Below are 11,300 nucleotides of genomic sequence, written 5' to 3'. Positions count from 1 at the left end.
TATGATGTCAAAGGTCATCAGCCTGATGGCAATTTTCTGATTGGCTCCTTAGCAACTTACGTGTGTGAATGTTATAGGAGGAAATGTTTTCAGGCTGATGGTGAACAAGTTTTGTGCTTCAAGGCTCTGTATTAAAAGCACCTGAAACCATGAAGAAAACCAGTTATATTCTCTCCCCACTGGGACAAAGCTGTTGCCTTTAACCAGTAACTTCTCGACTTTGTAATTAGTTTTTCAAGTGCTCTATCCCTCCTGCAAAGAAGAGAAAGAACTTGGAGAAAAGAAATTGAAGAACATAAGGTATTGGTAAGAAAAAGGAAAATCTCATCAATCCCTGTAGACTGATGCTATTGAACTGTGTTTGCCAGTTCTTTTTTCCTCCACCCATAGCACTATTATTTTTGTTTTGATTGCCTGCATCTGTCTGTTTTTGTATGCATGGGTTTAAAAGGGGGTTAAGAGTTTTAACTAGTAGATCGAGACCGTGATAATTCATATCTGTTTGCTTGTAATTATAACTTATTTATTGGTAATAAACAATAGTTATTTTTTAAGTATGGGAATCTAGTCAGTGGTTTGTGTTAACATGATTGCATCAGACAGTCAAGTTGTGGACTTTGCATATTTTGATTGAATCTTTAACTTTTGTGGTGACCCCAGGAGTCATGGGACATGAGACTCAGTCCGCTTTCTGAGGAAGGGTCACTCGACCCAAAACATTAACTCCGATTTCTCTCCACAGATTCTTCCAGGCTGCTGAGCTTTGCCAGCAATTTCTATTTTTGTTTCATTTTCCAAAGTGGATCGATACACATTTGACAAAAAGGGCACCAAAGAGTAACCAACAACACTGATGGTTCTGGGGTTTCAGGTGCTTTTAATACAGAGCCCGCATACATGAAAATTAAAGGTGTGGAGAAGAAATCATTAAGCAGGCTTCACATACCAAGTCGGCAGAGTTACATTGCAATGTTTAAACAAGGCCACCAAGAATCTGAGTGTGCTGATTGCCATGATCTTTTAAACAATGCAAAGGTCAAAGTTACAAAGGTCTTGCACATGGCAGCATCAGGAAGGTGCAAAGCAGTAATGGGTCATGGAGATTGCACCTCATCACGTTGGGACAACTGAACAACAGGTGTTCACCAGAAACATGAGCAGCTTCACAAGGTCCCAAAGGATAGATTAATTATCAAGATCCCCCAAAAAACTCATGTTTTATATTTGTTCATAGATCAGTACTTGCAAGTCAGATAGACTCATAGAGTCATACAGCACTGAACCAGACCCTTCAGTCCAACTTGTTTATGCCAAACCTAATCCCAAACTAAACTAATCCCACCTGCCTGCTCCTGGCCCATATCCCCCCAACCTTTCCTATTCATGTATCCATCCAAATGTCCTTTAAACTTTGTAATTGCACACACATTCACCACTTCCTCAGGAAGCTCATTCCACATGTGAACCACCTGCTGTGTAAAAATTTGCTCCTCATGTCTTTTTTAAATCTCTCTCCTCTCACCTTAAAAATGTGCCCCTTAGTCTTGAGATCCCCCCCCCCCCCATCTTAGGCAAACGACAACTACTATCAATTCTGTCCACCTCTCATTATTTTATACACTTTTGTAAGATCACCTCTCACGTCTCAACCTCCTATGCTCCAGTGAAAAAAGCTTCAGCCTATCCAGCTTTTCTTTATAACTCAACCTTCCATACCTGGCAACATCCTGGTAAATCTCTGCTGCACCCTCTCAACTTGATGATATCCTTCCTGGACACAGTATTCTAGATGAAGCCTCACTAATATCCTGCTCAACCTCAACATAACATCACAACTCCTATACTCAAATGACTGAGCAATGAAGACAAACATGCCAAGCACCTTTTTAACCATCCTGTGTATATGTGATGCAAACTTTAAAAAATTATGTATCTGCACCCCTAGGTTCCTCTGTTCTACAACACCACCCAAGGCCCTACCATTAATTGTAAAATTCCTACCCTTATTTCTGCAATGAATGCAATACCTCACATTTATCCAGATTGAACTCCATCTGCCATTTTCAGCCCATTGACCCATTTGATCAAGATTTTTTTAATCTTAGAAAACCTTCATCATTGTCTACTACGCCATCGATTTTGTATCATCTGCAAACTTACTAACCATGCTTTCTGTATTCTCATCCAAATCATTTGTATAAATGACGAACAAAAGAGGACCCAGAACTGATCCCTGGGGAGCACCACTGGTGACAGGCCTCCAGTCCAAAAATCAACCTTCTACCATTTCTCTCTGTCTTCTGCTGTTAAACCAATTATATATTTAATTGGCAAGTACACCCTAAATCTCAAGTGAACTAACTTTACTGTTTGACTGCTTAACCCAGGAGCTTTGTTAGTTTTATTGAGGGTTCTTGTTATTCTTTCATAGGATATGGGCATTGTTGTGAAAACTAGCATTTGTTGCCCATCCTTAATTGTCTTTAAACTGATCTGTTTGTAAGGCTATTTTAGAGGGCAGTTACCAGGCAACCACATTGCTGTGGGTCTGGGGTCACATCTAAACGAGTCCAGATAAGAATGGTAGATTTCCTCCTCTAAAGGACATTATTCAACTTTAATGCTCCCATGAACTGGATGATGCATTGGTGCCATCCACACATAACCTGCAGATATTTACTGTTCCTCTGGAGCTGGCTGTCCACAGTAGTTACCACTCTGGTTGTGGAAACTTTGATGTACTTTCATACCAGAGCCACAGGATCAAACAGAACTTAGACTGACTTCTCTGCTCATCTGTCCAGTCTGCACATGATCACTGGCATCTCTGCCTAATGGTCCCCTACTTGCTTCTTCACCTGCATCAAGGTGAATAAAGGTAAAGGCCAGAAACTCATCATTTGTGCTAGAGTCAGCAGGGGTCTGCATTCAAGCAGTCTCTAAGTTTAAGAAACCTTGTTTGTTTCTTCCTTCTGTACCTATGGGACTGTGTCAGTGCTGTGGTAACAAGAACCTTTCATTGAGCCTACTCGAGGCAGATTACCCTCCAAGATAAGTGTCTCTACACTGGTGAGGTTGGAAAGCAAAACCTTGCCCATATGAAGCTTGTGACTGTTCTTCTTTAGGGATGTGCTGCAAATTGCTGACAGAGATTAACCTGGAATCTGGAACTCCTAGACAATCTTCTGTCAAACTTCTCAGAAAATGTTCCTAAATTGTGGTGCTGTTTTTTGCTAGGTGTTTGTCATCAGCAGGGATGGGTGGGGTGGTGAGCAAAGTTGAGTGATTCTCATGGGATGCAGATAGCATAGTGCTGTTCAAGTGCCTTTTATAAATGGACCTTAAGCTTAGAAGATCCCAGTGAGGAACTATAACTTCCTGCACAGAGCCTTGTTGGTAAGGGAGGATATTCAGTCCCTTGCGTGGGAGGACCTAGAGTCAGGGGATGTAGAGTCAGTGTGGATAGAGCTGCGAAATACTAAGGGTAAAAAGACCCTCTTGGGAGTCATCTACAGGCCCCCAAAGAGTAGTCTGGATGTCGAATGTAAGATGAATCAGGAGCTGAAATTGGCCTGTCGCAAAGATGTTACTACAGTTGTTATGGGGGATTTTACATGCAGGAAGACTGGGAGAATCAGGATGGTATTGGACCTCAAGAAAGAGACTTTGTGGAGTGCCTCAGAGATGGATTCTTAGAGCAGCTCATGCTGGAGCCGACCAGGGAGAAGGCAATTCTGGATCTGGTATTGTGTAACGAACCAGAATTGGTCAGAGACCTCGAAGTGAAGGAGCCATTGGGAAGTAGTGACCATAACACATTAAGCTTCAACCTGCAATTTGAGAGGGAGAGGTACAGTCAGAAGTGATAGTACTTCTGTTGAATAAAGGGAACTATAGAGCTATAAGGGAGGAGCTGGCCAAAGTTCAATGGTGCAATACCTTTGCAGGGATGACCATGGAGGAACAATGGCAGATATTTCTGTGTATAATGCAGAAGTTGCAGGATCAGTTAATTCCTAAAAGGAAGAAAGATCCCAGGAGGAGGCATGGGCGGCCGTGGCTGACAAGAGAAGTTAAGAAACATATAAAGTTAAAAGAGAAAAAGTATAACATAGCAAAGATAAGTGGGAAAACTGAGGACTGGGAAGCTTTTAAAAAGCAACAGAGGATTACTAAGAAGGAAATACGTGAGGAAAAATGAGGTACGAAGGTAAACTGGCCAATAATATAAAGGAGGACAGTAAAAGCTTTTTTAAGTATGTGCAAGGCAAAAAAATGGTTAGGACTAAAATTGGGGCCTTGAAGACAGAAACAGGGGAATATATTACGGGGAACAAAGAAATGGCAGAAGAATTAAATGGGTACTTCAGATCTGTGTTCACTGGGGAAGACACAATCAATCTCCCTGAGGTAACAGTGGCTGAAGGACCTGAACTTAAGGGAATCTATATTTGCCAGGATTTGGTGTTGGAGAGACTGTTAGGTCTGAAGGTTGACAAGTCTCCAGGGCCTGATGGTCTACATCCCAAGATACTGAAGGAGGTGGCTCGGGAAATCGTGGATGCATTGGTGATTATTTTCCAGAGTTCGATAGATTCGGGGTCGGTTCCTGAGGATTGGAGGGTGGCTAATGTTATACCACTTTTTAAGAAAGGTGGGAGAGAGAAAGCAGGAAATTATAAACCAGTTAGTCTGACTTCAGTGGTGGGAAAGATGCTGGAGTCTGTTATAAAGGATGAAGTTACGGCACATCTGGATAGTAATAACAGGATAGGACAGAGTCAGCATGGATTTATGAAGGGGAAATCATGCTTGACTAATCTTCTTGAATTTTTTGAGGATGTAACTCTGAAGATGGACGAAGGAGATCCAGTAGATGTAGTGTACCTGGACTTTCAGAAAGCTTTTGATAAAGTCCCACACGGAGGTTAGTGACTAAAATTAGGGCGCATGGTATTGGGGGCAAAGTACTAGAATGGTTTGAAAATTGGTTGGCTGATAGGAAACAAAGGGTAGTGATAAACGGCTCCATTTCGGAATGGCAGGCAGTAACCAGTGGGGTACCGCAGGGATCCGTGCTGGGACCGCAGCTTTTTACAATATATGTTAATGATATAGAAGATGGTATCAGCAATAACATTAGCAAATTTGCTGATGATACAAAGCTTGATGGCAGGGTGAAATGTGATGAGGATGTTAGGAGATTACAGGGTGACCTGGACAAGTTAGGTGAGTGGTCAGATGCATGGCAGATGCAGTTTAATGTGGATAAATGTATGTTTATCCACTTTGGTGGCAAGAACAGGAAGGCAGATTACTACCTCAATGGAATCAATTTAGGTAAAGGGGCAGTACAGAGAGATCTGGGTGTTCTTGTACACCAGTCAATGAAGGCAAGCATGCAGGTACAGCAGGTAGTGAAGAAGGCTAATAGCGTGCTGGCCTTTATAACAAGAGGAATTGACTATGGAAGCGAAGAGGTGCTTCTGCAGCTGTACAGGGCCCTGGTGAGACCACACCTGGAGTACTGTGTGCAGTTCTGGTCTCCAAATTTGAGGAAAGACATTCTGGCTATTGAGGGAGTGCAGCGTAGGTTCACGAGGTCAATTCCTGGAATGGTGGGATTACCTTACACTGAAAGACTGAAGTGACTGGGTTTGTATACCCTTGAGTTTAGAAGACTGAGAGGGAATCTGATTGAGACATATAAGATTATGAAAGGATTGGACACACTGGCAGCAGGAAACACGTTTCCGCTGATGGGTGAGTGCCGAACCAAAGGACACAGCTTAAAAATACAGGGTAGACCATTTAGGACAGAGATGAGGAGAAACTTCTTCACCCAGAGAGTGGTGGCTGTGTGGAATGCTCTGCCCCAGAGGGCAGTGGAGGCCCAGTCTCTGGATTCATTTCAGAAAGAGTTGGACAGAGCTCTCAAAGATAGTGGAATCAAGGGTTATGGAGATAAGGCAGGAAGAGGATATAATTAGGAATGATCAGTCATGATCATATTGAATGGCGGTGCAGGCTCGAAGGGCTGAATGGCCTACTCCTGCACCTATTGTCTATTGTCTATTGTAATACGTGATTTTGCACATGGTGATTGAGTGCCATAAGAAGTTGAATAATAATATCAGAGAAGAAAAGAGTTATCATCCAAACCATCAAAATGCACTGTGCTAAACACAACATCCACTTACAATCATGTCCCCTGCTTAAGGGAATTTGAAGAACAACTTACAAATGGCAAATACATATTGTGGTGGGATCCCGTATATTCCCCACCGTCAAATGTTCCTGCAGTCACAACATAACACAATTGTACCTCACTTATAGACTGGTATACATACAAATGTTTAACTCCTTGGGCTGTCATTCCCCTTCGATGTACACTTTTACCTGGGCTTGACTTTGTCTCATTGCTACATCATTCTCACTTTTTGCATTTTACTTAAAGACCAGATAACTCTGACATGAAAGAGAGATAGGCTATAGTTATGAACATAAACATCCATTCTTTCAAACAAATCACTAGGTGACAGATTATGGACAACTAATGAAGTGCCTTTTCCCTACTCAGTACTACATCAAGTTTCCTTCTAGAGGCATTATGGATTGATGCACATAAAGCATATACCATGGATAGGGAAGAGAAGTTGGAGGTTGAAAAGTTGAAAATGAAAGCATTGCTGACTTGAAGGGTCAGAAAACTACTGAATCCTAGTCTACAGGTTCTGCCTTTAAATGAAGAATTCCTGTAGAACATCAGAAATATGTGCAGGCATTGGGGATGTGTAGCAGATGGTGGGTCAATTGGAACGGTCCATTACCTACATCTGTGACACTATGATAGATGACTTCCCAGGTCTGTAGCCCCCCATGAGCTTGCGGCCAATCTGCAGCTGTGACCCCCACGATAGAGATCCTAAGGGCAATCTTAGTTTCTGCTTGAGTGCTCAAATTGCTGCTGTAGAGGCCTTCAGCATCAAAGTGGAGAAGGCGGCTTTATCTTGCAGCCTCAACAGGCCTACAAACAATTAGAGATAATCATCTTAAAGGACTTCATTAATCTGATTACTAGCATTTTGTCTGTTTTCCTCCCATTCAGTGGACATGCAGAGCTAGTGTCCAGTACCAGTGGCATAGCAGGAATTAAATCAGTGTGTTACAGTTGCTCGGGATATGAGCATTGTGTGCCCCTTTACCGATCTTCATTTCCTGTGCATATGGTATAAAGGAAATAAGGTTAGGCTACCAATCCAATAATACATGAGATGTCATATGTTGCAGATCCATTTTTGATCTAGCTATTTTGCGAAAAGTTTAATTCAGTTCCAAAAGATCCTGAGAAGCACTTAGCAGCCATTCACTTCCATTGCCACTGAGTACCTACGTGAAGATTAGATTCAGTTTAAGATATCACACATAAGAAGCAAGAGAAATACTTGTATGGAAACACTTAAGTACATAGTGCAACTGATGTACAACATAATTAAATGCTGGGGAGGTTGTTATAAAGTAGGGCTAGTTTTTCCTTGAGGTATGCAGCAGGATTTGGGGAAGTACTGAATCTGGATGCACAAGCTTGATTGTGGTAGTGGTAGACGCAAGCTGCAGCTAGGCTGGCAAAATTAGGCAAAAGTTTGGAGGTATCCTTGGATCAGCTGGGTCTGTTTAAAATTTCTTCAGTGCAGTGGGACATTTTCTTAGCTGCATTGAAAACAGGCACTGTAACCCGTCACATTCCATACCCCATTCATGGAATCTCATTACCACCAAAAAAACACCCATGGTCCATTGTAACACCTTATGATTGCCCAAATAACCCACATAACCCCTCTAGCTCCTACCTCCCATCCCTACAATAATCATGGGTGATTTTGATCTTCATATAGATTGGATTAATAATTTTTGCAGAGGTACCTTGGTGGATAGTTCACTGAGTGTATTTGGGAAAATTTCTTAGAACAGGACATTCTGTACTAGTAATAATAAAACTGGATTAACTAATGTCCATGTAATAAGGGAAGTTTAGACAAGAGTGATCATGCATGACAGAATTTAAGATTCAGTCTGAGGATGGGAAATGTGGTTCTCAAATTAGAGCCTTAAACTTATATGAAGGTAATTAGGGAATGAAGACAGCATTGACTTTGGAGACTGGGAAAATAGGTTAGAAGATAAGCTGGTAGAGAAGTAGAATTGAGGGTGATACAAAATTGAAACAAATGGCATAAAATTCTGTGAAGATTAGTGATAGGTCAGAGAAGTGGAAAATTTTTAGGAACCAACAAAATGTGACTGAATAAAAAGATGGAGAATTTAGTGTGTGAAAAAAACAGGAAAAATATAAAGACAGACAGTCAAAACTTCGAAATAAATTTTAAAAGAAGAAAATAATAGTTGAAGTGAGCAGTAGTCACCTAGAGGATATAACTGGTGAAGTAGTAATCTCAGTAGAGAGAATTAGCATTTAAAGAAAGATTTAAATACCCCATGATTAATTGACATAAATTATGCTACAAAATTTCACATTTGTAAACAAAAACAAACTTCACAATCTACACAAAAATAAGCATCACCATTAACAACCATTATAGTTTGTTAAGACTTAAAGAATAAATCCAGGTCTCATCTTACTTTGTAATTCCACCCAAGAGTTCCCATATATATTACGAGACTTTAAAGATACATTAACTTCTTTTAAAGAAATCCAAATTATGCCACAACTCTGCAGATTGAGAATTACTTCAGATTTCTTCCTCAAGTTCCAAGCTATGCAAAGCTTCACTTATTTTTCTGAGAACTCTGTCTACAAATTGAGCATGAGCTTTCACATATTCCAAGCAGCGAACTAATAAATTAGTTTTTTTTTGCTTAAGGTGCAAGCCTAGCGAAAAAGTTAACTCTTATGCTCTCTTGACTCATTGAACTGCAACCTCCACCACAGGCAAGGTGCAACTGACTTTATCTGCTTCTGTGAGCACAGAATGGACATGGATAAAGTAAATTAAAATATATCCCATGGCCTAACTCCATGGGAATAAGAGCATATTCTGAATATTCCAAAGTGAAATAAAAATTAAGATATATTTTACGTGCAGAACAATTCCATTGATTCTGGTTCTTACATGAGTAATTTTTATTATTTATTTCCTTAATGGCCCTCTCTCTGAATTCCTTAGCTTCACACTAGATTCCTTTATTTACAAAGATTCTCTTAGTTTCTTTGATCTGGGAACTATATGAATAATCCAAAATCCTTTATTGAAATAAAATATTCCATACTATCCAGAATCATGCACATGCGCATTTCTGGATTAGCAGATATGCATTGTTGTATGTAGTTGTGGGTGTCAGCAAACACTGCCTTGAAATAATTGAACTATTGTCTCAACTAAAAGCCGAAAGGTAGGTTATTTATTGCTGAAGGTTTCTCCTTTCGAATTATGATGGCATTATATAAACATAGATTACCCTTCAAATGCTAATTACCCCACATCTGTTTGAATTGCACTTATTTCAGCATTCCTTACTTTCTCAATCAGATCGTTTAATTTCTCTGACATTTAATACTTTAGTATTCAATCTAGAAAATATATTCCTGAAAACACATGAATTGTGGTATCAGATATTTGCAGCAAAATGATAAACAATAAAATGGCAGAGATTTTGAACAATTATTTTGTATCTATTTTAACAGTAGAAGATATACAAAGAATCCCATGAATATCAGAAAATCAACAGACAAAAGGGAGGTCGAGTTTAAAACAATAATGATCTTCACCAATAAAAAGTACGAGGAAAACTAATACTTCTGGTCTTGATGGCCTGCATCCTCATGTCAAAAAAGAACTGGCATTAGTTCCAAAATTCCTTCGACATTGAAAGTCCCATTTGATTGGAAAGCCATGAATATGACAACTCTATTCAAGGAAGAAGGGATACAGAAAGAAAGAAAAATTGTCTAAAAAATGGTGTTGTACTCTTAAAGATAATAGGAGCAGATTTTTTGGAAAATCTTAATATGATCAGGCAGAGTCAACATGGGTTTGAGGAAGAAAAGATTGGTTTAATAAAGTTATTAGAGTTCTTTTAAAAATGTAGCAAGCAGGGTGAATTAGAATTACAGTTAAATTTTATTGTCACAGTAGTTGTATTTACAAGTACAAAAGACTCTTGATAGGGTGCCACAAAAAACTATGCGACACAAGCTAAGAACTCGTCATGTTGGGGTCATATATTATCCTGCATTGAGGATTGCCAGGATAAGTGTTGTCAGTGTCAGGTTGGAAAATTGTAACTAGTGAGTACCACAGAGTTCAGTGTTAGGAGTTCAACTGTTAACAATCAAGATTAATGACTTGGATGAAATGACTGAGTATATTGAAGCCAAATTTGATGACGTTACAAGGATTGATAGGAAAGCATGTTTAAAGAATGATACAAGTTGCGAGGAGTCATAAAAGAATATTGATAGATTAAGTGAATAGGCAAAATTTGGCAATTGGAATATGTGGGAAACTGAGATTGTTGACTTAAAGAGCCATTAAGACAGCCAAGGTCCAATACCAATCCAGACCAGACAGACACCCGGCGACTATGGCAAGGACTGAATTACATTACAGGTTCTAAAAGGAGACAGTGCAAGATAGCAGACAATGACATATCTCTCCCAGATTGTCTCAATGCCTTCTAGCTCTCTTTGAGCAGAATTTCGGCAGAGAGGTAACACCTATTCTGATAAGTCCTGACGAACCTCTCCTAACAGTCACTGCATCAGAGGTCAGATCAGGTTTCCTTCATGTGAATCCAAGGAAAGCGATTGGACCAGACGGAGTACCAGACCATGCATTCAGAGCATGCGCAGATCAACTGGCAGAGGTCTTCTCAGTCATCTTCAACCTCTCCCTGCAGCAGGCCACTGTCCCTGCCTGTTTCAAGAGGGTCAACATCATCCCTGTGCATCATCCCTGTGCCTAAGACGGCTCATCAGCATGTCTCAATGACTATAACCCAGTGACCCTAACTTCAGTGGTCGTGAAGTGCTTTGAAAGGCTGGTCCTAGCATTTACCAACCAGCCTCCCCACTACTCTTGACCCACTCCAATTTACCTATCGGACCAACAGATCCACATCAGATGCCATATCACTTGCCCTTCACTCCTCCCGCGAAATCTTGACACTAAGAATAGCTTTGTAAGAATCCTACTCATTGATTAAAGTTCAGCCTTATATCCCCTTGAAACTGATTACTAAACTTAGTGATCTTGGACTAACCCCAACTCTCTGCAACTGAA

Source organism: Hemiscyllium ocellatum, chromosome 10 (assembly GCF_020745735.1).
Source record: "Hemiscyllium ocellatum isolate sHemOce1 chromosome 10, sHemOce1.pat.X.cur, whole genome shotgun sequence".
Classification (NCBI taxonomy): Eukaryota; Metazoa; Chordata; class Chondrichthyes; order Orectolobiformes; family Hemiscylliidae; genus Hemiscyllium; species Hemiscyllium ocellatum.
Note: the sequence above shows the minus strand (reverse complement) of the source record.